General features: G+C 44.0%; 2 long non-coding RNA genes across 2 annotated transcripts in view; both read left to right on the forward strand.

Moving 5' to 3' along the window:
• LOC141350026 (uncharacterized) overlaps window positions 1-26013 on the forward strand; it is a 413142-nt gene that overhangs the window by 155259 nt on the left and 231870 nt on the right. The window lies entirely within an intron of this gene.
• LOC129422576 (uncharacterized) lies at window positions 23339-25858 on the forward strand. The gene is made up of 3 exons (XR_008637452.2): window positions 23339-23945; window positions 24029-24164; window positions 25113-25858. It is a non-coding gene; the product is annotated as an uncharacterized lncRNA (long non-coding RNA).

The raw sequence follows: 26013 nt of genomic DNA on the forward strand, positions 1-26013 counted from the left end.
TTGTGTATTGTCAACTGACATACGCAGTGGCAGACATATTGCCTTCTGTCAAATGTATGTTGTGTGTTTGTCAACCGACATACACGGATTTATGTACTATTTACTGACATGGGTTCTGCCAAATTCTATTTTATTGTTGTTTTAATATATTACTATGCATTTGGTTTGTTTTATATGTTTACCTGTACAGCACTTTGGTCAGTCTGCTGACTGTGTAAAACGTGCTCTATAAATAAAAGAACTAGAACTATACTGATATTAACAGCTAAATAATGTAGTCTTAACTTGGGTGGTCAGTCTGCATTTGAAAGTCAATCTGCATCTAATCTAGCTAAATCGAGTACAATTACTCAAAGTCATTTTAGGATGCCATAGTCAAGTTTAATCATATAAAATGTATTTTACCAGCAACAAAATTGTTGCCGGTGAAAATGCTGAGTGTGTAGTAACTTTGGAAAACAACTAGACACTTTGGCTGGTGAGCAAAAAAGTTATTGTCAAGCCCTGTACGCAACAATAAAACTCACATTTGAAATAAAAAAGCTCATTACACAAAAAGACATGGTGAGAAAACAGCAGTAAGGCTTCAATGTGATTATTTTGTCAGACAATTATAAATCGAGTTTATATATCAGGATTTCAGCAGAGTTAAAGCAACAGCTGGTTGGATTAAACTCAAGGTGTGACTGCATCGTGTTTACTCACTACTTTATAGTCGACTCGTTTTATGTCTGACAACGGAACAGATAATGAAAAAAACAGGATTATTCTCTCCAACAAATGCATCATTTAAAATTTGCTTATCATATAAATTTATTAACTAGCATTGACGAACAATGAATGAGCAATAATATATATATACCTTCCCAACCAACCCCCCCCCCCCCCCAAAGCTGTAAACCTAGGGGAAACACTGCAGTTGCACAGCTGTTTTGTGAACAGTATATACCTGAGCATAGTGTCCCAGAGGAAACCTGCAGGGCCTGATAAGTTGGAACCTTTTTATCTAAGGGCAGCTGCAGATTTTATTGCCGAACCTTTAGCATACTTATTCAATCTTTCAACTTCTTCATGTGAAATTCCAAGGATCTGGAAAACTGCCTTCGTTTCTCCTCTATTTAAAGGGGGTGACCCATTGCATTTAAATAACTATAGGCCTCTATCTAAACTGTGCATCTTATCTAAACTTTTAGAGAAACTAGTAAATGAACAATTAAAAACTTATTTGGAATTAAAAAAAAATTCACTCTCCCTTCCAGTCCGGCTTTAGGAAACAACATAGTACCATTACAGCTGCAACAAAAGTTCCCTTTCAGTCGGTCACTACGACGTCACGTCGTGACCGACAAATTGGGAACCGCTTCGCGGGTGACCTATCTACTTCGAGAACTATCAGAAACGCCAATGAACTTGGCATGCAGGTATTTGCATAATGCCGGCGCCGCCCCACCAGGTGCGTATATAATGCGCAGGTGCATAATACCAAATCAGCTTTATTGCTTCGAAGCCGGCAGACATCTGCTCTCGAGAAGCTTTCCAAACTGATCTTCGTAGATCCTGTTCTGAAGGGGAAAATAAGATCTCAGCTTGCTGAAGTTGGTTGGGCAAAGACACCTCAGCAGAGGCTCGCAGTGTTTTTTTCTCCACCCTTTCCCTCTCTCTCTGTCTCTTTAATTTAGGACTTGAGTTTGAGTGAGTGCGTTGCCTCTCCCTGTGTGTTTCACCAGCTTGCACAAAGAGTGATTTCCCAAAAGAGCAGCACATTTGAGCTTTGTGTCTTTTTAAAGACAGCCACTCATTCGTGTCACGGTCGGGGTCGTCTTTTTAAAGATGGATTTCCGTCCGTGCTTCGTTTCTGGATGCGGTGTGTTCATCGCCCCCCAGGATGGCCACAAGCGTTGTCTTTCGTGTCTGGGGCTCCAGCACGCAGAGGCAGCGTTGCGTGATTGCTCATGCCCCATCTGCGAGGGCATGACTATGGCGGATTTGCGGAGACGGGTGTCGTTCCTCCGGCAACGGCTCCCGCCTTCCCAGTCTAGTGCTGCTAAGGGCGCAGCTACCAAACTTGCGAAGGATGACCTCCGTATAACGGTGCTGGGTCGGTCTGCTGGTTCGTCCAGTAGCTCCCAGCGCCCTGATCCGTTGCCAGCGGAGGTCCCGATGGAGACGAGCGGCCCGTGCTCCACCTGACGCGATGTCCACCGTAACGTTGGAGGGGGGGTTGTCAGCCTCGGACGTCGATCCGGATCCGCTCCCGCCTTCGGGCCAGGTTGCGGGTTCTGCGTTCGACCCTGAGATGGCAGCCATGCTCGCTCGGGCGGCGGAGGCGGTCGGCTTGGAGTGGACTAAACCTCCCCCACCTGAACCAACCGCCTCGATGATTGGTTCTTCGGGGGTGCCAGGGCTTCTCAGTCCTCGCCCCCTGTGCCTTTCTTCCCCGAGGTGCATGAAGAGCTGACGCGGTCGTGGAAAACCCCGTTTTCCGCCCGGAACCGGCCGTATCAGCCTTCACCTCTCACCTCTCTCGAGGGTGGGGATGCCAAGGGGTACACTGGTATCCCGTCAGTGGAGCGCCTGGTCGCGATGCAGTTGTGTCCGGCCGGTGTCGCTTCCTCCTGGCGGGACCAGCCTACTCTCCCCCACGGGCCTGTAAGCAGTCTTCGGCGCTGTCCGGTGCTGCTTACAAGGCTTGTGGGGAGGCAGCCTCTCCCCTGCATGCCATGGCATTGCTGCAGGTTCACCAGGCTAAGGCTCTGAGGGACCTGCACGCGGGAGGTCACGACTCGGCGGAGTTCTCTGAACTACGTGCGGCTACGGATCTGGTGCTTCGTGCGACCAAGGTCACCGCACGCGCCGTCGGGCGTGCGATGTCTACCCTGGTAGTCCAGGAACGCCATCTCTGGCTGTGTCTGGCGGACATGAAGGACGCCGATAAAACCCGGCTTCTGAATGCTCCGGTTTCCCAGACCGGCCTGTTCGGCGAGACGGTCGAGGAGTTTGCGCAGCAATTCTCCGCGGCCAAGAAGCAGACTGAGGCCATCGCTCAGATCATGCCACGTCGGAAGCGTCCTGCGCCTGCCCCGTCCACGTCGGCGCCTCAGCCTGCTCCTTGCCGAGGGCATCCTGCGGCGGCCGCCTCCGTTCCTCCCCGGGGCTCTTCTAAGAAGCGAGGAACCGGTCGTCAGCAGCCCGCCCCGCCCGCTCAGCCCGCTTCAAAGGGTGGTAAAAGAAGATCAAAGCGGCCCTGAGACGGGCGACCTAGAGATGGAGGGGATCGCTCTTCGGGAGATGGTGAAGGCACCACTCCCCCCACCGGAGGAGGGCCGGTTGGGGAATTTTTTGTTTCATTTTTCTGTTCCGCCGACTTTTCAGTCGGCACCCACAAATTCACAAAAAGAGCGAATTCCACTTCCATCTCTAAGTCTTCAGATGAGCGCCGGAGAAACGAGCGGGCTCATAACCCCCCCTCGTTCTCCGACTCATCAGAGGAGAACGAGAGCGGCGCACGGGCTCATAACCCCACCGCGCTCTCCAACTTCTCAGGCGGTAGGAGACAGCTACGGGCTCATAACCCATCGTCTTCCTCCTCCTTCGCCAGAGGGTGCATCGAGTGGCGTGAGGTGTCTTCAGCAGAGCCTCCCTTACTCAACCACCCAGCAACGGACTCAGGTGAGTGTTATCACACACAACACTGCTGTCGGTGCGGCCGTTACGCACACACCGGCGATCACCTCCGTTGCGCCCGCCGCGGGTACACCGATCGTGCCTTTAGTCCTCCTCGCATGGTATCTGGGGGCGTGGGAACAGCTTCCCAGCCCGTCGCGTTGGCTTTTACGCACGATTCGTCTCGGCTATGCGATCCAATTTGCCCGGCGTCCCCCCAAATTCTCCGGCGTTCGTTTCACTACGGTGAGAGCTGCCAATGCGCACGTCCTCCGTGCGGAGATCGCTGTCTTATTGGCGAAAGACGCGATCCAGCCGGTCCCTCCAGCCGAGATGAGGTCGGGGTTTTACAGCCCTTACTTTATTGTACCCAAGAAAAGCGGCGGCTTGCGACCGATCCTGGACCTGCGTTCGCTGAACCGAGCACTTCACAGAATGCCGTTCAAAATGCTGACGCCCAAACGCATATTTCCATGCATTCGTCCAAACGATTGGTTCGCATCTATCGACCTGAAGGACGCGTACTTTCATGTATCGATTCTCCCCCGGCACAGGCCGTTTCTCCGCTTTGCGTTCGAGGGGCGAGCATACCAGTACAAAGTCCTCCCATTCGGGCTCTCTCTGTCGCCCCGTGTATTCACCAAAGTAGTGGAGGGGGCTTTAAAACCCCTGAGAGAGAGAGGTGTGCGCATTCTCGCGTATCTGGACGATTGGCTAATAATAGCTCAAACACGTCAGACGCTGTGCGATCACAGAGATTTAACTTTAAAACACCTCACTCGTTTGAGTCTTCGGGTCAACTGGGAAAAGAGCAAGCTTTGCCCCGTGCAGAGAATCTCTTTTCTCGGTATGGAACTGGACTCGATCGATTTGACAGCTCGTCTAACAAAAGCGCGTGTACAGTCGATTCTGACTTGCCTGAATACATTCAAGAGCAAGAGCGCGGTCCCGCTGAAACAATTTCAGAAGCTTTTGGGGCATATGGCAGCAGCCGCAGCTGTAACTCCGCTCGGACTGCTTCATATGCGACCACTTCAGCATTGGCTTCACGATCGAGTCCCGAGGAGAGCGTGGCTGCGCGGCATTCACCGTGTTATCATTACACCTGCGTGTCATCGCACTTTCACTCCGTGGTTAGACCGTGCGTTTCTCCGAGCCGGTGTGCCTCTGAGACAGGTCTCCAGTCGTGCGATAGTATGCACAGATGCTTCAGACACGGGGTGGGGGGCCACGTACGATGGGCTTGCGGCTTTGGGGGTCTGGACGACACCCCAGCTGCATTGGCACATAAACTGCCGGGAAATGTGGGCTGTATATCTTGCGCTCGTCCATTTCAGCACCGAGTTACGGGGCAAAGATGTATTAGTTCGAACAGACAACACTGCGACCGTGGCGTACATCAAGACGACCCATTGTCGCCTGTTCTATTCACTAGCCGACGACTCGCTCGGCGTGGATGCACTGGCACACAGCTGGCCGCGAAACATGCGCAAATACGCGTTCCCTCCGGTGAGCCTCATTGCGCAAACCCTATGCAAAATCCGGGAGGACGAGGAGAGCGTGCTGTTGGTGGCACCGTATTGGACAACCAGGAGTTAGTTTCCAGAACTCTCTCTCCTCGCGACAGCCCCTCCGTGGAAGATTCCCCTGAGGAAGGACCTTCTTTCTCAACAAGAGGGCACATTATGGCACCCGCGCCCCGACCTGTGGAACCTCCATGTGTGGTCTCTGGACGGGGCACGGAGGATATGAGTGATTTACCGCAAGAGGTATCTAACACTATTGCTGCTGCGCGAGCGCCGTCTACGAGACAGGCTTACGCGCTTAAATGGAACCTGTTTGTCGACTGGTGTTCTTCCCAAAGTGAAAACCCCCGAGAATGCTCGATTAGTGTTGTGCTTTTATATCTCCAGCGTCGTTTGGAGAATAGGCTGTCACCATCCACTATTAAGGTCGATATCGCTGCGATATCAGCTCACCATTCACCCGTAAACGGTAGGACAGTGGGTCACCACGACCTGGTCATTAGATTTCTCAGAGGCGCTCGAAGACTGAATCCTTCGCGTCCACCCTCTATTCCTCCTTGGGACCTGTCCTTGGTGCTGAAATCACTCCAGGAAGCCCCATTTGAGCCTCTGCATAGTGTGAGTGTTAAATGTCTTACTATGAAAACATTAACTCGCCTTGCTTTGGCTTCTGTTAAGAGGATAGGGGATATTCATGCATTTTCGGTCGATGAATCGTGCCTTCAGTTCGGGCCGGCTGCATCCAGCGTAACACTGAGACCCCGGCCCGGCTTTGTGCCCAAAGTTCCCACCACTCCTTTCAGAGATCAAGTGGTGAATCTCCAAGCACTGCCTTTGGAGGAGGCAGACCCAGCCATGGCTTTGTTATGCCCTGTTCGTGCACTACGTGTGTATATAGACAGGACACAAAGTTTTAGGACCTCAGATCAGCTCTTTGTTTGTTACGGTGGTCAGCAGAAAGGAAAAGCTGTCACCAAGCAGAGGGTGTCCCATTGGATTGTGGATACTATAGCCCTTGCATATCAAAAGCAGAATGTGCCTTGTCCATTTAATTTACGTGCCCACTCTACACGCAGTGTGGCATCATCTTGGGCACTGGCTCGCGGTTCCTCGCTAACAGATATTTGTAGAGCTGCAGGCTGGGCGACACCTAATACGTTCACAAGATTCTATAGTGTTTGTGTCGAACCGGTTTCCACTCGGGTTCTTTCTACTAACTAGTTAAGAATGCCGAGGGTCGGCTCGTGTGTCGGCTTGGAGCCTCTATTTTGGTGCTGTACAGTTGCACCAATATGGAAGGCCATCGGGGCAAAAACGTCACAAAAACTGTTTTTGCCTCTCCTCCCTGACAGCTGGTGTTGCGGAGCATCCGCTGTCAACCTATCACTGATGTATTCTCTGTAAACCTGTGTAGGCTAGGCGTCCACATTTGTCCCCTACGTGGGGTTCATTTGTGTGTAAAGTCCGTGGGGTTCTAATCCTCCACGTTTTTCCTTAGCAGAGCCTGCTCTGCACCTCTCAACATACCATGTATTGTTCAGAGACTTTTTTGAGCAACCTGTCGGTTGTTTCATATATTTTTTTGTCATCCATTTAACCTTCTTAGGGGATGGCTTCAGCAGTGTTCTAGCTCCGCTCAGTTTAGACGCTTCCCCAGTTCGCTGCTTCACTATCGTGGGTTAAGGAACAGGTAGTGACCGGCCTTCTGCATTTTGCCTTAGGTTCTGCCCCTTTATGTGGAGGGCGGAGGGCTTTTGCAGGCACTGGAAGGGTTCAGCTGCAGTGGCGTTTTGGTAGGGATTCCCAATTCGTCGGTCACGACGTGACGTCGTAGTGACCGACTGAAAGCGAACGTCTCGGTTACGTATGTAACCCTCGTTCCCTGAAGGAAGGGAACGGAGACGTCACGTCCCGTCGCCACAGTTTGCTGTTCCATTGCTGTTTCAGGCCGGGCACTGTTGCTTGGCTTCTCAGCAATAATATAGCTGATTTGGTATTATGCACCTGCGCCTTATATACGCACCTGGCGGGGTGGCGCCGGCATTATGCAAATACCTGCATGCCAAGTTCATTGGCGTTTCTGATAGTTCTCGAAGTAGATAGGTCACCCGCGAAGCGGTTCCCAATTCGTCGGTCACGACGTGACGTCTCCGTTCCCTTCCTTCAGGGAACGAGGGTTACATACGTAACCGAGACGTTTTCAGTGATATAACTATGGCCTTAGATGGTAAACAAATTTGTTCAGCTCTTTTCCTCGATTTATCAAAGGCTTTTGACACAGTTGATCACGGCATCTTATTAAAAAGACTTGGCACTGTTGGACTTTCTGATTCTGCCATAAATTGGTCTTCTAACTATCTATCAGGTAGATCACAGTCTGGGGTCTTGAAAGACTGTATGTCATCTGTCCTATCAGTTTTAAAGGGCGTCCCTCAGGGATCAGTTTTTGGACCTATTTTATTCTTCGTTATACATAAATAATATTTGTGATAACATTCCAAACATCAAGTATCATCTCTATGCAGATGATACTGTTATTTATTGCTTTGCTTCATCAGCTTCGCAAGCTCTTAAATGTCTACAGTCAGCATTTAACACCGTTCAGTATCGCCTGTGTGAACTTAAGCTGGTTTTAAATATAGATAAGACCAGATTAATGATGTTTTCGACATCTAAAGCTGAGCCAAAAAATTTTCCTGAAATTCTATCATTGCAAGGAGCTAAAATTGAATGTGTTATGAGTTATAAATACTTGGGCATTGTATTGGACAGCCAGTTAAGCTTTAAAGTACATATTGATAAATTAATTTCCAAACTTAAGTTAAAACTTGGCTTTTATTACAGAAACAGAACTTTATTTTCATTTAATGCTAGAAAATATTTGGTATCTGCAACATTTCTACCTTTATTGGATTATGCAGATATACTTCATATGAATGCCCCAACACAATATTTAAAAAAACTTGATACAGTTTTCCATAGTGCCTTGCGTTTTATTATGGGGTGTAGCTATCAAAGCATCACTGCATTTTATATGAGAAGGCAGAGTTACCATCCTTGTATACTCGAAGAAGTTTTAATTGGTATTGTTTTATTTATAAGTCGATTTGCAGTCTTAATCCACATTACTTGTCTCTTAACTTTTCAAACCCCAACGGACGCTACCAACTTCGCTCAAATGATTTCATGCATTTTAAAGTTCCTAGGGTTCGAACAGAGATAGGGAAAAAAGGTTTTACATATATAATGCCGCCTCCTCTTGGAATTATCTACAGGATACTTTAAAGCTCACCACGTTGCCGTCACTAAATTAGTTTAAGCTGCTTTTAACAAATTACATGTTTTATCCCTTGGTAAATTGTTGTTGTGATTTATGAGTGTGTTTTATGTTTTGTTGTATATTGTATAATTGTATATTTTAACTATTTGTTGCTGCCTTCTTGGCCAGGTCACTCTTGTAAAAGAGATTTTAATCTCAATGAGTTTTAACCTGGTTAAATAAAAAGAACTGAGAAGAACTGAATTATTTTCAGATCAGGGCCGTCAGTACAAGTCACAGATCTTACAGGACATTTGTCAACCAAAATGGATCCGGAATGTACAGGACCTTGTGAGGTCACTTCTGTTGATATGGAGGGCATAATTTACACAGTGTAAGACCTCAGGACTGGTAAACTGGTCCATTATGACCACTTAAAGCCTTACAGGTCTGGCTGGAATACACCTGTGAACTCCTCCACATGTGTTGTTCAGGGTTTTGATACAGGGGATCAAGGAGCAAAAACAACCTACACTGCCTTGTCAGGGTCTCTTCTGTGGACTTTTGGTGCTTTTCCATTGCATAGTACCCCACGGTTTAGTTTAGTTTGGGTTGGGTCAGCTCACCTGACTTTGGCGTGGTTAGCTTTTCCATCGAGTTTGGTATCACTTCGCAGTGGGATGGATTATAGGCGTGTCATTATATTTGCGCTGCATACTGCTGTGACATCATACAAGTGAGAGCGTCCTTGTACATTCCCATACATTTATTTATTTCTCACTCCGCCACAAAATTAAAATTGGCCACCACAAATAGATGTTTGCACATCGCGCTTATCACTAACGTTACCTCTTATCTTGACAGTTTCGGTTTAAACACCCGTGGCGTCAGTCGACGCGCTCCACTGAGCCTCATAGAAGTTGCATTTAAGCATATAATACTGACGACGTGCTTGTCGCGAACGTTCCGCCACAAACTGCAAGTTTGGAAAAACTGTTATGGTGTCCCTGATTCTCAACCTGTGGATGTTTTCATCACTAAAAGGGAGTTTGGGAACTGAGGTGGTACGAAAAAAGTATCGGGTACTACGTACTGCACCCAATGGAAAAGCTCCCAAAAGTAAACTGACCCGACCCAAACTAAACCAAACCGTGGGGTACTATGCAATGGAAAAGCGCCATTTAGTAGGACCTGAGGGTGGTGCGAACAGGACTCAAAACTTACCTTCTGTCCCTCATACACGTAGGCCTTCAGGGTGCATGCCTCCTGTTCATCAACCAGTAACACAGCCACCTCAATTGATGGAAAATGCATCTCCTTCACTTAGAGAGCACAGTTCATCAGATGGCATAGTAACACGCTCAGGACGTGTTATCAAACAGCCTAGAAAGTTTTTGTGTTTAGGTTGTCGTTGATTATTGCTTAAAACATGCTAATGTAATGGTTTCATTGACTTAACTTTCTTTTCTATCCATTTTAATACGTTGACAAGTTTTGTAACTGTATTAGAGGACATAGATTTTTTTCACAGTTAGTTTGATGTGGTGTAGTTGTTGGGAAAAAACACTTGTTTTGTACACATTATTTCCAGATGTAAGCCTGTTATTCTATTGTTCTCAAGCATTTTTTCCTTCTCACTGTATGTTATGTTAATATTGTGATATGAGAGATTTATTTATTTATTTTTGTTCAGGAAAGGACTTCCTTTCTTTTTCTAAGGGCGGAAAATTTGAGATTTATTTTTAAACAGGCATGAGTGGGAAAATTGTTCTGAATGTTTATTGGGTATCTAATGGATACTTTTTGTATTGGCACATGCGCAGGGGGCGGAGTTGGGTAGTTTATCTGGTGTCGACATGGGACGGACACTCTGAAACAAACTTAGCACAAAGTAATGTTTACCATCGTGTATGCCTGCATTATTCAAACCCTTTTGAAGACTGAAGTATGTTCATTGAACCGTTCCCCTCTTGCACTGTTATTTGGAAATTAATATGATGTGGTGTTTGATTTAAATAAAAATTACATGGTTCAATGTAATAATTTAACGTGGAAATTTGCCATGCAATTAAAATACATTCAACTGATAAGACATTTTTTTAGAGTGTACACTGATATCACATATTACAACAACACTCTATTTATCTGACTCATACTAACACTGTTCAGGAGTAAACAGGACATTTCCAAATAACTAATTACGATGTCTCATATACTGCACTGCTACATGGTACGTATAGTTGAAATGACAATAAAGCTGCTTGATTTGTGCAGCTAATGAATATGGGAAAATTATATCAAAGCTTGTTCAGTGTCTTGTAAATATTTAGTAAATGTCAGTAAAGCTAAAACTCAACATTTTCATCTCTTACTGTTTCTCATCAGTAACTCTTCTTCAGTTCTTTACAAAGTTTCATTAGAAGTTATTAAACAATAATATTGTTCCGTGTTCTCCCCACGGAAAGGGCAACCCAGTGTACAAAAGGATATTACTCTGTATTCCACATTTGTTCTTTATTTTTTCCTCAAAAATGTAACAAGGTAATAAACCTGAAATAATAAGAAATGCAACATTCTCAAATGCATACTACAAACAGTACAGTTCCCCAGTTCTTTGCAGGCAATAACAATAAATAACATTAACCAAAAATATGAATTAAATATAAATGCACAATAATAACATTAATATACAGATATATGAATACAAATTACATATAAATAAACATTATCAATAGTATTCAAATATAAATACAAATATACAAGACATTATTAGTATAAATATATAAATACAAATCAAATACAAATATCCTAATAATAATATTAGTAGCATACAAATACATAATAATAATAATAATATCATCATCATCATAAATTTCATGTATAAGCTTCATATTTAAACATTATACACCATGTTCAAGCCCTATCAAACTCTATGTAAAAAGCTTACAGTCCTTTTAGAAGCAGGAAACTACAGCTCCCAGAATGCCCTGCGGCAAACCAGGAAGTACTGTGTTACATAAAGCGCCGGTCCGCGACTCATACAAACAAAACATTCACAAAGCCAAAGAAACGAAACACGAATGAAAGGTATGGCACATCAATCTTATAAGTCTAAATGTTATATATATATAAGTCGCTACCTAGTCAACTTTATAAAGATAACGCTATGCTCTAAAGTTATCAGTTAACAGCTTAGATCTACCGAAGCATAGCGCTATCTTTAACGTGCAACGAATGTAAACACAGTACAAAACATAGCATGGTGACATAAAATAACATAAAGCATATAACATAAATGCAGTCAAGATAACATATGAAATAAAGAGCTTACCAAGTGGCTGCACACCAGGTTGAACCTCAATACAACTAACTGAATCTCGCGCTTCCTTTTGTAATGTATTAAACCCCGGTCACATGCACACTCCTCTCTTAAAGAGACACTGCATTATTGGGCCGCTAATGTTTCTACATAAATGTTACTTGCAGCATTTATTGCTCTAATATATAATAAATGTTTGATAAAACATGTACATAAGAAATAACAAAACTTCACAAATGACAGAACCAAAAAACACAACACCTCCCACTTAAGTTCCTGATCTTATGATCTAGGGAACTTACCAAAATGACTGATAGAGGAACAGTTTAGTCCAATGTCCAAGTCAATCACATCCCTTTGGCAGGTGTGTGGTGTACTGCCCGGGTATGTGAGGTATGGGATGTGCATGCTCTTTCTTCATGTATGTGCAATATGATAGGCATGGTGGCAGCGCTAGGCTTGCACCAACCAGCCAGCAGGGATAAGGGTGGTGATAGGGGTTTAGGCGGTGAATGAGAGGGGTTTGAACCAGTGGATAGGGAAGTCTGCAAAATGAAAGGGGTTCAGGAAGAGGCGAGTATCATGGTGGCTGGAGTGGATGAGGTTTGTCCTCCACCGGAAGAAGGACCACCAGTCTTCTCACATCCCTTCTGATAACTGTCATGGGCAGTGAAGAACTCCTCTTCCGGCCACCTGCCTGGGAAACAGAAAGGCCAGCACATGTTGCAATGTCAGCATCTCTGACAATCCCTTTACGGTCAGGATAAACTGTCAGAATCCGGCCCAGACGAAACTGACCTCTCAAAGCATTTGGATCAGCAATCCAGACGAGGTCGCCGACTTTGACATTCCTCTCTGTCCGGTGCCACTTGTGTCGAATGAACAGATTTGGGCCAGCTAATTCCCTCCACTTTTTCCAGAATCGGTCCACTCCAATTTGAATAGCCCTTAGACGACGCCAGGGATGGGTCTCTAAGTCAAGCCCGCTGGTGTCTCCTTCAAGCGATGCTCGACCCAATATGAGGGAATTAGGTGTTAAATACTCGACCAAATCCTCCTGTTCTTGAGCTCTGGCATCGATTGGGCGTTCGTTTGTCAAGTTGGCTGCCTGATAGAACAGAGTTTGGAGCTCCCCCCATGTGAGAGACCCTGTAGTTCCTCCGAGGCTCATGAACGCCCTCTTCAAAAGCTTCACAGCAGCTTCCGCAGCTCCATTCCTGTGGGGTGCATCTGCAGGGTGAAAATCCCACTTCCACTCAGTGCCGTTCTTAGCAGCTACATCTTCTATGGACACAGACTGCAAGCAAGCAAGATGTTTATGCAGTTCACACAGAGCCGGCTTGGCACCAACAAAGTTGGTGCCTCTGTCAGACCATAGCTTCCTTGGATGCCCTCTCAGAGCAACAAAGCGGGAACATGCTTGGAGGAAGCTTTCTGCTGACTGGTCATCAGTGAGGTCTGCATGGACGGCTCTTGAGGCCATACAACAGAAAACAATACCCCAGACCTTCTTGCTTGTCCGTCTTTTAACAGCATCTTTCACCTCAAAGGGGCCGAAAAGGTCAAGGGTTGTAAACTCGAATGGGCTTGCTCTTTTGGTTCGCTCTTGAGGGAGATCACTCATTACTTGCTGGCACATCTTGGCTCTTTTCTTTCTGCAGGTGACACAGTTATTCAGCACCTTTTTAACTGTTCTTCGTCCCTGTATGATCCAAGCTTTCCTTCTTCTCCTTAGAAGGGTAGAGGCGACACCTTCATGATTTTCTTCATGTGCCTCCCTGGCCAGTAGGGTTGCGAGCCACGACTGGCATGGAATTAGCGGTACAGCCACTCTATCCTCATTCCAGCATTGGATTCTCCCTCCGCAAAGCAAGAGTCCTGTCTTTTCCTCCTTCTGAACAACCAGACGATCCAAGGTTGTGTCGTGGAACTCAACACCATCTTGAGCTGCAAGAGCTAGATCTTTAAAGGCAGTTGCTCTTTCTTCCACAGACAGGTATGGTCTTGCCTCCCACTTTGACCGATCTGGGACCTGGCTGTTGCCCAGCCAAATTTCAACTGCTCGTCTAATCCAGGCAATGGTTCCACATAACCGTACCAGTGAACTAAACCTTTGAGGGTCCACAAGCCGCACAAGTGCAACACTGGTTGGGCCTGAACATCTCCTGGCCTGGGCTCCTGTTGTAACCAGTGCTGAGAACGCCTTCCTCCGAAGTCCCCCGATCTCTTCAGCAACAGAGGGGTTAATCTCTCTGGCAGTTTTCACAGGCCAATCTGATTCAGGCAACTTTAAAAATGCTGGGCCTTTCTGCCAGACTGACTCTTCAGCAAGCTCTTCAGGGGACGCTCCCCTTGTGATGAGATCGGCAATGTTCTGCTTTCCTTCGACCCACCTCCAGCTATCTACTGATCCAGCTTTTTGGATTTCTCCAATCCGGTTCGCAAAAAATGTCTGATAGCCATAGCTATCCTTCTGGATAGCTCCCAGTATTGTCTGACTATCGACAAAATGGATCCACCGATCAACCTTGATGTAGCAGTGCTTTTCGAAGTATGTCTTCAGGCGGGATGCAAAGACAGCCCCGCACAGCTCTGCTTTAATGACATCACCTTTCTGATCTAGAGGGGTGAATTTGGCCTTTGATTCAACCAGCTTCACTATGACTCCATCTTCTGTCTCCCACCGTAGGTAAAGAACGGCTCCGTAAGAAGCTTCACTACCATCGGAAAACGTAATCCCTATTGGGTGGCCTATGGCTCCATGGGGTGTGAGACTCCTGTCGAATCGAAGTTGGCCAAGCCTCACATATTGCTCAAAGAGTTTTATTGCCTCCTCTCGAAGACGTGGTGAAAGGGGATTATCCCAGGTGTCCTTAGTAAGATGGTCTCTTCCTGCTTCCTGAAAGGACTCTCTTATGAGCATCACTCCTCGTTGCTTGGCAGGTGAGGCCAGGCCGATTGGGTCATAGAACCCTGCGATCTGACTCAGCAGTATTCGTCGAGTGAGAGGGTTGGGGGTGTTGCCTTTGATCTCATCCTCTTGTAGATCCAGACCAATCCTCATCTTCCCTCGCCTCTTTGAAAAGTTAACTGACGTCAGCACACGGAGTTTGTCAGATTCGGGTTCATATCCCAATCCCAATGCCTTATTCTCCTCATCCCGCATCTGGTTGGGGAGTATCAAGGTCTTGGGCTCAGTTGACCTGACATTGCTGGGGTCAGTGGGTTTTCCACTCCTCCCCCTTTGGGCGCTCTTCAACCATGGATGTAAACTGGCGTAGGTTTGCCGTCTCTCTCATGGCAACCTGAGCGATGCATCCGGCAGGCTTGTCGCCGATGTTGACCCTGACGATGGCAAACACACTAATTTCATCTTCAGGGTTATCCCTCCAGAGGAATCGATGGAGGTGGACCTCCTCATCCTTCAACCACACTGAATTATACATTTTCTTAACATCGCCAAGAGCAGCATACAATCTGCTCCTGAATCTCAGCAGAACACCTCGGATTGGGTTGAGAACATCAGGGCCTTTATGCAAGAGATTGTTCAGGCTTAACCCTTTAAACTCCTTGCTACTGTTCCAGACTATCCACACTGGCGTTGAGCTAGAATGCGGATTTGGGGCAACCAGATGGCTGATGTACCATATTGGGCCGTTCCAGCCCTCTACCTCTTCCTTTGTGAGCTTGATGGCTGCTCCTCTTGATACCATCTCACGGATCTGCTCTCCATATGCCATTTTCCACACAGGTTCCCTTAGCAGTCAAGCTTCAGTGTTAATGAAAGTTGCTTCCACTGCTCGGCGGTTATCTGGCAGAATTGCTGGGTTTACTTTCCATGGGTAGGCTGCATCCCAGTGTGGGGCATCACTGTGTTTGTCCATTAACACATAAGAGAGGCAATCCTTTATCTTTTCTAAGTCCCTTTCTTCTCCAAGGGTCATCTCTTTACCTCCTGGAGGGCACTTGCTGCACTTGCAGCTCCCACATTTCGGGTCACACGCTGCTTCAACGCTATCCCACTTGAACCACTCAAACACCTCCTTATTTGTGGCAGTGGTGCTGCTGGTCACTTTTTCCATTCTTGTTGGGACCTCACTCAGGTTTTTGGTATCCACAAGGACCTCCTTATACACCCTTGAGGATGTTCTCATAGATCTTGCAAAGTGAGTATCAGACTGGTGCAGCGTCAGGTCGACCACCTCGAAGAGATCAGGGTGAGTACCACCAATGGTTTTGCCTAATGGGCCGTCCCAGAGGACCAGATCTCCCTCCAACTTAAATGGCTGTGGAACTAAACAACCTTCCCTGTGGCTGATCAGAAGATTGATGTTCTCAGGGCGGACCAGCTCTTCTGCAGGGATGTAAGGAAAGATCTTTTGTAGTTGTTGTGGAGTAACAGTTTGACTTATCTCCGCAATACTCTCAAGGCCATAGCAGAGTAGTTTGTGTTCCGTTACTGTCTCCTTGGTGGTCCTCACTCTAAGTCTCAAGGAGTACCTCTTAGTTGTAACCGTTTTCCTCATCCCTCCTATCCCATGAACAATTAACTTGATGCTCTCACCAATCAGCCCAAGGCGCTGGGCAGCGTTGTTTGTTATATAATTGGTGTCAGAGGCAAGGTCAATAAGGGTGCCTATCAGCTGGCCTGAGTTGGTTGTCACTTCCAGTAACATCATTATAACTGGGTACTCTTTCAGTCCACCTCCAGCAGTACAGATCGTGGTTGAGGATTTGTTGGAAAACAGCAGTCTATTTTTCTGCAGAGGAACTTAGGGTTGCAATGACCATCCTTTACATGGTAACACAGGCACCAATTGCATATCCCATGGATCTTCAGATGGGCCTTCCTCCTCTCAAGATCCATCTCCCTAAAGGCTTTGCAGGCAAACAGCCTGCCAACGTGTGTCTCATCAGCACAAGCAGTGCACGAGCCCAAGCGTGGCTTCGATTGAGACTGTCTTTGGCCTGAGGTTACTTTGGAGAATGCTTTCTTGACTCCTCTTTCTAGCTTGTCTGCTGGGCCTTTCCCTGAGGAGCTTCCATCTCTATAGCTTGTCTCCAGCTGATCCAGCTCCTACAGGATCGCCTCCTGCTTCTTCAGGAAGTGCAATAAGCAGTCAAAGTGGTTATATGGAGCAAAACCATTCACAGGCTCAGTCTTGTGCGCAATCCATTTCTCCTTCAGAGAGCTTGGTAGCTTGCTTTCAACAGAGCCATAGAGAAACAGAGTTGTGCCAACGGAAGTCCAGAAGCTCGGGCGTCACGTGATTCACGGAGACTTCAGTTAGTTCCTAGAAGTCCATAGTGAGCCATTGAAATACATTGAGTTAGAGGCAAAGAGCTGTGATTTTTCTTAATTTATAGTCAAGAAACGCATTTTTTTTTTACAATATTTCTATATCACATCAAAATGTGAATTTAGTATTGTTATGTAGTTATATAAACAATGTTTTTTGACCAATTAAATCCACCAATATAGGAACATTTGTATGGTCATCTGCTGGTATGTGTCTTGTTAACAAATTTTACGCTGCCTTTAGCCACTTTAAAATGCAGTGAAAAATGCTGTGAATGTAACTCATACTGGTTTAATTTATAAATATACAAAGCACAACATTAAAAAAGACTTTATTATTAATTTATTTTAATTTATTATAAATTATAATAATATTTCTGGCTTAGTGTAGTTTTCTTTTTGTTGTTAATATAAACATCTGATGGGACATAACATCATCTTCACTTTAAATGATTACTAATCTCTTAACTATGTAAGTATACATTTGACAAGTTATTAATAATTACATTTATTTTATTTTATTCATTAACCAGCAAAACCACAGTGTTAAAACATTCCACCCATACGTTGATGCATAAATATGCACTTTGTCACGGCTAGTCCGTGTCATGTTTTGTGTATTGCACTAATCCGTCTCACCTGGACTCTCATTGACTCATTAAGCCAATACACCACACCTGTCTTATGTTTAATTGTCTTTGTATTTATATGCCTTGTTTCTGTCACACCGGTTGCCGGATTATTGTCATTGTCATTACTTCCATGTCTGTTCCTGTTCACGTTGGATGTTCCTGTGTCACTTACCTGCCTGTTATTTTACTCCTCGTGTTTTGTTTCCAGTTTTATTATTAAATGTTATTTATTGGTTTGAACTCTGCGTTTGCGTCCAGTCTCTCCTTCCCTGTCATGACAGAATAATCCGGCCATTATTGGACGCAGCGAGTTCACGGAGGGCGGCTCCCCCAGGAGTTTTCATCGAGGGGGAGTAGTGACATCGGGGTTCATTCCCCATCAGCCCCGATGTCTCTTGGGGACCACCGTGAGCGATCGCTCGCTCCTGCGGGAGGAGGATCGGCCAGGCGGTCCTCCAACGGTTGAGTCGTCGTCGACGGTCCCTCGGAGGACCACCATCCTGCTCGCAGGGGGATCCGGAACGGACCACGCCCGATCATTTCCCCGGGGTGGCTACCGAGAGAGGGTCTCCGTTTCCGCGAGGGGATGGGAGATGACTTCCGGGGGCAGCTGATCGTCGACGATTCCCAGGAGGGGGGTAATTCGTCTGCCACGGTTCTCGGAGCGATCGCTCCGGTTCTCCTGGCGCAGTCCGGCCAACCGTTCCTGTTGGTCTCATCCCGGCGGCTGCCGGCTTCGCCAGGGTCCCCAAGCCCTCCACCCCTCCCTTGGACTCTCGCTACCAGACTTTGTTTTTGTTGTGTTTCATGTGAGTGTCTGGTAGCCACTCGTAGAGGGAGGGGTTATGTCACGGCTAGTCCGTGTCATGTTTTGTGTATTGCACTAATCCGTCTCACCTGGACTCTCATTGACTCATTAAGCCAATACACCACACCTGTCTTATGTTTAATTGTCTTTGTATTTATATGCCTTGTTTCTGTCACACCGGTTGCCGGATTATTGTCATTGTCATTACTTCCATGTCTGTTCCTGTTCACGTTGGATGTTCCTGTGTCACTTACCTGCCTGTTATTTTACTCCTCGTGTTTTGGTTCCAGTTTTATTATTAAATGTTATTTATTGGTTTGAACTCTGCGTTTGCGTCCAGTCTCTCCTTCCCTGTCATGACACACTTTATACCACCATCACTTTATTTAGCCTCTCTAATTAAACAATATTTACAATAATGGATGAATCTGCATTAAGAAAATGAAATTTACCAATACAAGGCTGTTAGTGGTTTGTTGTGTGTTGCTAAAGTTATCCACAGCTTGTCCTAGCCTGACCCATTTTCTACTAACACCCCCTAAATGTACTAATTAAATGAGAAATAATGCACTACAAACACACTGATGCATAAAGTCATTCGATTCACATGTATTGCTAACATACAATCTTATTTGTCAAGCGTATTAAGTCTTAAAACTTGTACTAAGTTCAACACATTCACTCTTTCTAATGCAACTCTATGGAGCTGACTGTGACTTCCGGGAACTTTGGAGAGACTCTGTGGTCCGCCATTGCTGTAAAAAAAACATTCCATTGGAGTAAACAGACTTGACGTAACTCTATCCTTCTATGGCTCTGGCTTTCAAGGGACTGTGCTACCCAACGGTTCTTTATAACCTCTTCTTCTCCCAAGATCACAAGGTTACTAAGGGCCCGCTCCACTGCTTGTATCAGCTCAATTGCTTTCCTAGGGCTGTCTCCCTTCACAGGGGGTATGCACTGAACCTCCTCTGATATCTTCAGGACGATTTTTGCCTTGTACCCGAAGCGGTTGCTGAGGCGCCTGAACATTTCATCTGCCGATGCACAGCTGGACAGAACCAAGTCTTTCTTCACCTTGTCGCTGAGGCTTGCCAAGAGATGGAATCTTGTTACACCAGCTGTCCTCTGTGGGTTTCCCATCTGTTCCAGCTCTTCCCACTCAGCCTTCCACCGATAGTAGTCGGTCATGTGTCCCGAGAATGTAGGCAGACGTGTTCTTTCAAGACTGATCTGTGGTCTGAAGCCGTACGCCCCGGGATGCAGGTCAGGGATTCTTTGTGATGGTGAATATGGAAGTGCAGATGCTCCAGTACTGGGTATAGGTGTCTCACTTGGGATTTGGGGCTGCGTGCCAACTCTAGTGAGCTCCTCTCCAGACTCACTATTCTCTTCGTCAGCACTGGCTTCTTCAACCTCTTCTCCACCGACAACCTCTTGTGTCCGCTTTAACTTTTCCCAGCTTCGCACCCAGTCATGCAGTCTGTTGACTAGCTTATATAGCTGCTGCCTGTACACTGCTGTCTTGGCTTCAGAGACAAGACTTTCCCATTCAGACACCTTCCGCTCAAGCATTTTAATTCTCTCCCCCAGGCCCTCTCTTAGACATTGAAAGTCTTCTTCTGGCAACTCCTTCACATCAGTGTTTTTCACTTCAGCGCGTTTTTCCTCTGCACCTTCGGCGTACAATTTAAACTCAACATAGGCAAATTTGGTCCATAATGTCTCCTTAGCAAGCTGGAGTGTTTCTGTATATGTGGCAAGGCACTTCGCCATTTTCTCCTCCACATGAACGGCTTCATTTCCTGATTTTTCTTCCTCATGGTCCACTTCTCCTAGAGCATCAACGTATTCAAGTCCAATGTCGTGCACCTTTCCAAAGTCCACTCCAAGTGCTCTGATTTCGTCGATAAGCGCCTTTCTTTCTAGAAGGTTTACAGTGAGGGACAGCTTTTTAGCTCTCTTGCTAAAAGAGCGCTGTGCTGTTGAGCGCATTCCTTTTAGGACCACTAATTCTGATGAATCCATCTTCCTTTTCCTGCACTGACCAAGGTACTGTTACACAGAGGGGTCTATTCGGCCTATTCCTCTTTCCTTGGTGCTCCTTAACTGGTCAATGCTGATAGGGCGGTGGCAGATTAAGCTTTACGTGCTCAGACCATTGGTTTATTACTGTTCCGTGTTCTCCCCACAGAAAGGGCAACCCAGTGTACAAAAGGATATTACTGTGTATTCCACATTTCTGTATTCTTTATTTTTTCCTCAAAAATGTAACAAGGTAATAAACCTGAAATAATAAGAAATGCAACATTCTCAAATGCATACTACAAACAGTACAGTTCCCCAGTTCTTTGCAGGCAATAACAATAAATAACATTAACCAAAAATATGAATTAAATATAAATGCACAATAATACCATTAATATACAAATATATAAATACAAGTTACATATAAATAAACATTATCAATAGTATTCAAATATAAATACAAATATACAAGACATTATTAGTATAAATATATAAATACAAATCAAATACAAATATCCTAATAATAATATTAGTAGCATACAAATACATAATAATAATAATAATAATATCATCATCATAAATTTCATGTATAAGCTTCATATTTAAACATTATACACCATGTTCAAGCCCTATCAAACTCTATGTAAAAAGCTTACACTCCTTTTAGAAGCAGGAAACTACAGCTCCCAGAATGCCCTGCGGCAAACCAGGAAGTACTGTGTTACATAAAGCGCCGGTCCGCGACTCATAGCTACAAACAAAACATTCACAAAGCCAAAGAAACGAAACACGAATGAAAGGTATGGCACATCAATCTTATAAGTCTAAATGTTATATATATATATATAAGTCTCTACCTAGTCAACTTTATAAAGATAACGCTATGCTCTAAAGTTATCAGTTAACAGCTTAGATCTACCGAAGCATAGCGCTATCTTTAACGTGCAATGAATGTAAACACAGTACAAAACATAGCATGGTGACATAAAATAACATGAAGCATATAACATAAATGCAGTCAAGATAACATATGAAATAAAGAGCTTACCAAGTGGCTGCACACCGGGTTGAACGTCAATACAACTAACTGAATCTCGCGCTTCCTTTTGTAATGTATTAAACCCCGGTCACATACACACTCCTCTCTTAAAGAGACACTGCATTATTGGGCCGCTAATGTTTCTACATAAATGTTACTTGCAGCATTTATTGCTCTAATATATAATAAATGTTTGATAAAACATGTACATAAGAAATAACAAAACTTCACAAATGACAGAACCAAAAAACACAACAAATATACAAACCCTTTTAAACAGTGTCTTATAAGTAATCAAGCATTAGTAAATAATTAGTACATCATTTATAAAGCCTTGTTCCTACATTAAAGTAGGAGTCCACTTTAAAGATGGGGCCCATTGACTTTTCATAGTTGGAAAAAAATACTATGGGAAGTCAATGGGCCCTATCTTTAAAGTGGACTACTCCTTTATTAATAGAGATTAGTAAGCATTTAATAAATACAGCTACAGTATAAATGCTTTGCTCTTGATTTATGCACATCTATAATATGTTAAATAATTGTTTTTATTAATAAATGAATGTATCATTTTTAAACAAATGATAAATAATTATTTAAATGTACATTAACACATATTATTATTTAGACATAGTAATAGGTACTCAGTGTGTTAATAAATGCTATATTAGTATACATTTAGTAGTTGTCAGTTATCTATTTTGTAAACTTATCTAAAGTGAGGACTATTTATGCCATGTAAAGCTTTTACAAAATAGAAATATAAAGGCAAAGTTATTTTCAAAATGGAAAAAAGTAAAGCAATACATCATAGAGTGATACAGAACATACTTTAAGAAGTAAATGTAAATAATTCTTACTTTTAACTTTGTGTGTATCTCTCGTGAATCTGATATTTTCTGTCTCCCTGTATATGCAATTAATATCTGATCATCAGCTCCTCCCATTGTTTGTGTATTTTTTATTTTCATATTTTTTATTTGGATATATTTGGATATTTTCAGCTTGCATGTCAGTGTTTATTGTTTTTTACACTGTGGTTTAACTGGAAAGTTTAGATACGTGATAGTGTTGTATCTGCTCTCAGTGCCTCTCATTATTTGTTTTTAGAAAGCATAATTTTCATATTTAATTTCCTTCTTATTTGTATATTTTCCCAGCTTGCAGTTCGGTGTTTATTGTTTCACTGCGGATTCACTGGAACTTTCAGACACGTGTGATAATGTTTGTTGAGTGCCTCTCATTATTTGTATATTACAGTTCCTTCTTATTATGTATTGGCCACATACCTTACTGTTGTTTGTTATTACTGTGATGATAAACAGAAGAAATAAGGTGTCAGTTCACCTCTTATCTGCATATTGATGTACTGTATCAGCCAGTGGGTATGTGTCAGCTAGTATCAGTTAAACATAAGATATGCTAGGGTTGATTTGTATTTACTGTATTTTTATTTATTAAAGCGCCAATGAATTGGCTGTTTTTATTGTTTTGTACTTTTGTCTAATGTCTACTTATGACGTTTGCATGGTTTTTACATTCAAAAACATCAAAAGCAATACGAGGCTGGCTCGATAAATGCTCTGTTTTGATGGACGGGCCGCATAGAAGACCTGTATGTTAACGCCCACTGCTATGATTGGATAGCTTAATTTCCCACCAGTACATGTAGGGAATTCGCTCCTTGCACATATCAGCATGACGTCATATCCGCAACGGGTAAATATGGCTCACCCTTTTCCGGTTTGGCGAAATATGGCGGCGTAAACAGCGGAAAATGAGTCTAAAAAAAGAGTTTTTTCCAGAGGCAACAGAAAAAATATCATGAACATTGTTGTGTTCCCACATGCACGTCATCGTCTAAATTCAACGGCGTTTTAAGCTACCACGGATTTCCTAGCAATGTTGAACTCAGAAAGCGGTGGCTGGTGAATATTCGTCGTGATAAGTTTGTTGTCACAGGACACAGCAAAGTCTGTAGTTTGCACTTCACACCGGAGCAGATCATTCAGCCGAAAACACCGGAGGGGAAAAGGCAACTAAAGAAAGGAGCTGTCCCGTTATTGTTCCAGTGGAATGATTACTCCATTCCATCACCAAGACTGAGCGTTTGGGACAGAGTAAGCAAACTTCAGCCTGAGCTGGCATCAGCAGAAGATGGGCAACATATGGACTACACTCCTGCAGCTGATCATGACTGATCATTTATCTGTCCCAGAACCCGCTTTCGTGGACTCTGCAGTCGAAGAAAACACGAAATTAAAAGAAGAAATTGACTCATTAAAGAAAGAGATCCAGGAGCTGAAAATTATCTGTAAATTTGGATTGCAAAGATTCGCCCACTCTGACGACGATGTTTGATTCTATACACGGTAAGATGCTAAAAGATACCCCTAACCTAAGTAACTTGGACCATATTGTAACGTTGTGTTCTCGTTCTGTTCTGTTCCCATAGATTTCCCAGTTACCATAACCTCATGCTTTTTTGGAGATTGGTTGAACCATCGGTGCATAAAATGGTTCGTGCGTCGAGGGCCAAAGCTGCTGAAAAATTTAATGAAGCAGTAACATCTGTCCGCCCCACACACACGGTTGGTTTTTGCAGTTGTAAATGGCATCATTGCAAAATTATACAAAAACATAGTCTGCTTAGTTATGAAAATTTTATTAGTTTGTCTCTTATTAAAGTGGGTTTTAAATGTGTACATAATCTTGCTCCAGACATTATATGCAAATTAATATTGAAACAGAGTAGTAAGGGGATGACTACAAGAGCTATAACTAACCAGAATTGCATAGTACCAAAGAGAAAAACAAAATTTGCACAATCCACATTGCTTTGGAACAGCCTGCCAACTGAACTGAAAATGCAAACAAAGTTGAACATTTTTCAAATAAATTTGAAAAAGTGGTTCAAACAAAAACAGGTTTGTGAACATTGATAGTCTTGCACAGTCTCAGCTTTGGTTTGTTTTTTTGTTTGTTTGTTTGTTTTTGTTTTTAACTTTCACTTAGCTTTTTTGTGTGATTTATTGTTTTATTGTTCTTAAAAAAAGCCTAACCAGGGACTGGGGCTGCAAATTAGCCTTTGGCTAGAAGCCTTTATGTAGAGCATCGGCTGCTTGAAAGTGTAGCAATGTTTACTGCATTGCCCCTGTTAAATAAACCAATTAATAAATAAATAAATAATGCAGGCAATAGATGAATGTATAAGGCAATAGATAATAGACAGATAAGTAAGATGTTGACCTACTCCGAATTCACAGTCTTAAGTGCCAGGTATAAATCAATAAATAAGGTGCCTGAGTAGCCTGTTGCAGTCACAGTGCCAGGTATAAATAAATAAACTTGTGAATAAGGTACATGAGTGTTCACAGAGAAATATTGCACGAAGCCCAACAGCAGAAAGAATGTACATGTAGAGTGTTATTGCTGTTGTATATTGAATATTACAGTAATGATATTTTCACATCCTTTTATCTATTAGACTAGAGAGGTTACATTAGGTTTAATGATGTTTGTGTGTGTTTTCTCACCAGAGACAATCATTGCAACCCATCGATGAGCTAGTCCTTTTCCTAATGTACTTGTCCGTTGGTTTAAAGGAGCAGGACTTGGCAAACCGTTTCAACATTCACATCTCTACTGTAAGCCGCATTATCTCTTCATGGACCAACTACCTGTACACACTCTTGGGCTCGCTGTCTATCTGGATTGAGCCTGAAGATGTTAAAGCTCACCTTCCTGATGATTTCAAAGACTTCCCTGATACTCAGATAATAGTTGACTGTACAGAGCTCAAGTGTCAGACGCCATCCTCGCCTCTCCAAAGTGAGATGTTCTCTACATACAAATCTCACTGTACAATGAAAGGACTTATCAGGATTGCCCCCCATGGTCCAGTGACCTTCATCTCTTCTCTCTATGAGGGGTCAATAAGTGATAAAGAACTCTTTAGGCGGTCAGGGTTAGCTGACCTTTTAACTGATGACATGGCCGTGATGGTTGACAAAGGTTTCCTGATCACTGACTGTGTGAAGTGTAAGGTGTACTGTCCACCTTTTCTCAATAAAAAAAGCCAGATGCCAGCACCCAGTGTCCTCCAAACACAGAAAATTGCTCGTCTAAGAGTGCACGTTCAGCGAGTCATCCGAAGGGTAAAGGAGAATAAACTTTTTGATTCTGTTATACCTTTGTCAATTGCTGGAAGCATTAATATAATTTTTTCCCTTGCTTGCCTGCTTAGCAATTATCAAAATAAACATCTTGTCACAGCATGGGCCAAGTAGTGCTGACAAGCTAAAAAGTACATTTAAAAGTTGTAGGTTTCTGTAAGTATTAATCATTTATTTCTGAATGCATTCTGATACAGTGACAACAGATGTGACCTCACACAACAACATTATAAACAATGATTTTTATTGTAAAACTGTCAGGCAC

Source organism: Misgurnus anguillicaudatus, chromosome 16, assembly GCF_027580225.2.
Source record: "Misgurnus anguillicaudatus chromosome 16, ASM2758022v2, whole genome shotgun sequence".
Taxonomy (NCBI): Eukaryota; Metazoa; Chordata; class Actinopteri; order Cypriniformes; family Cobitidae; genus Misgurnus; species Misgurnus anguillicaudatus.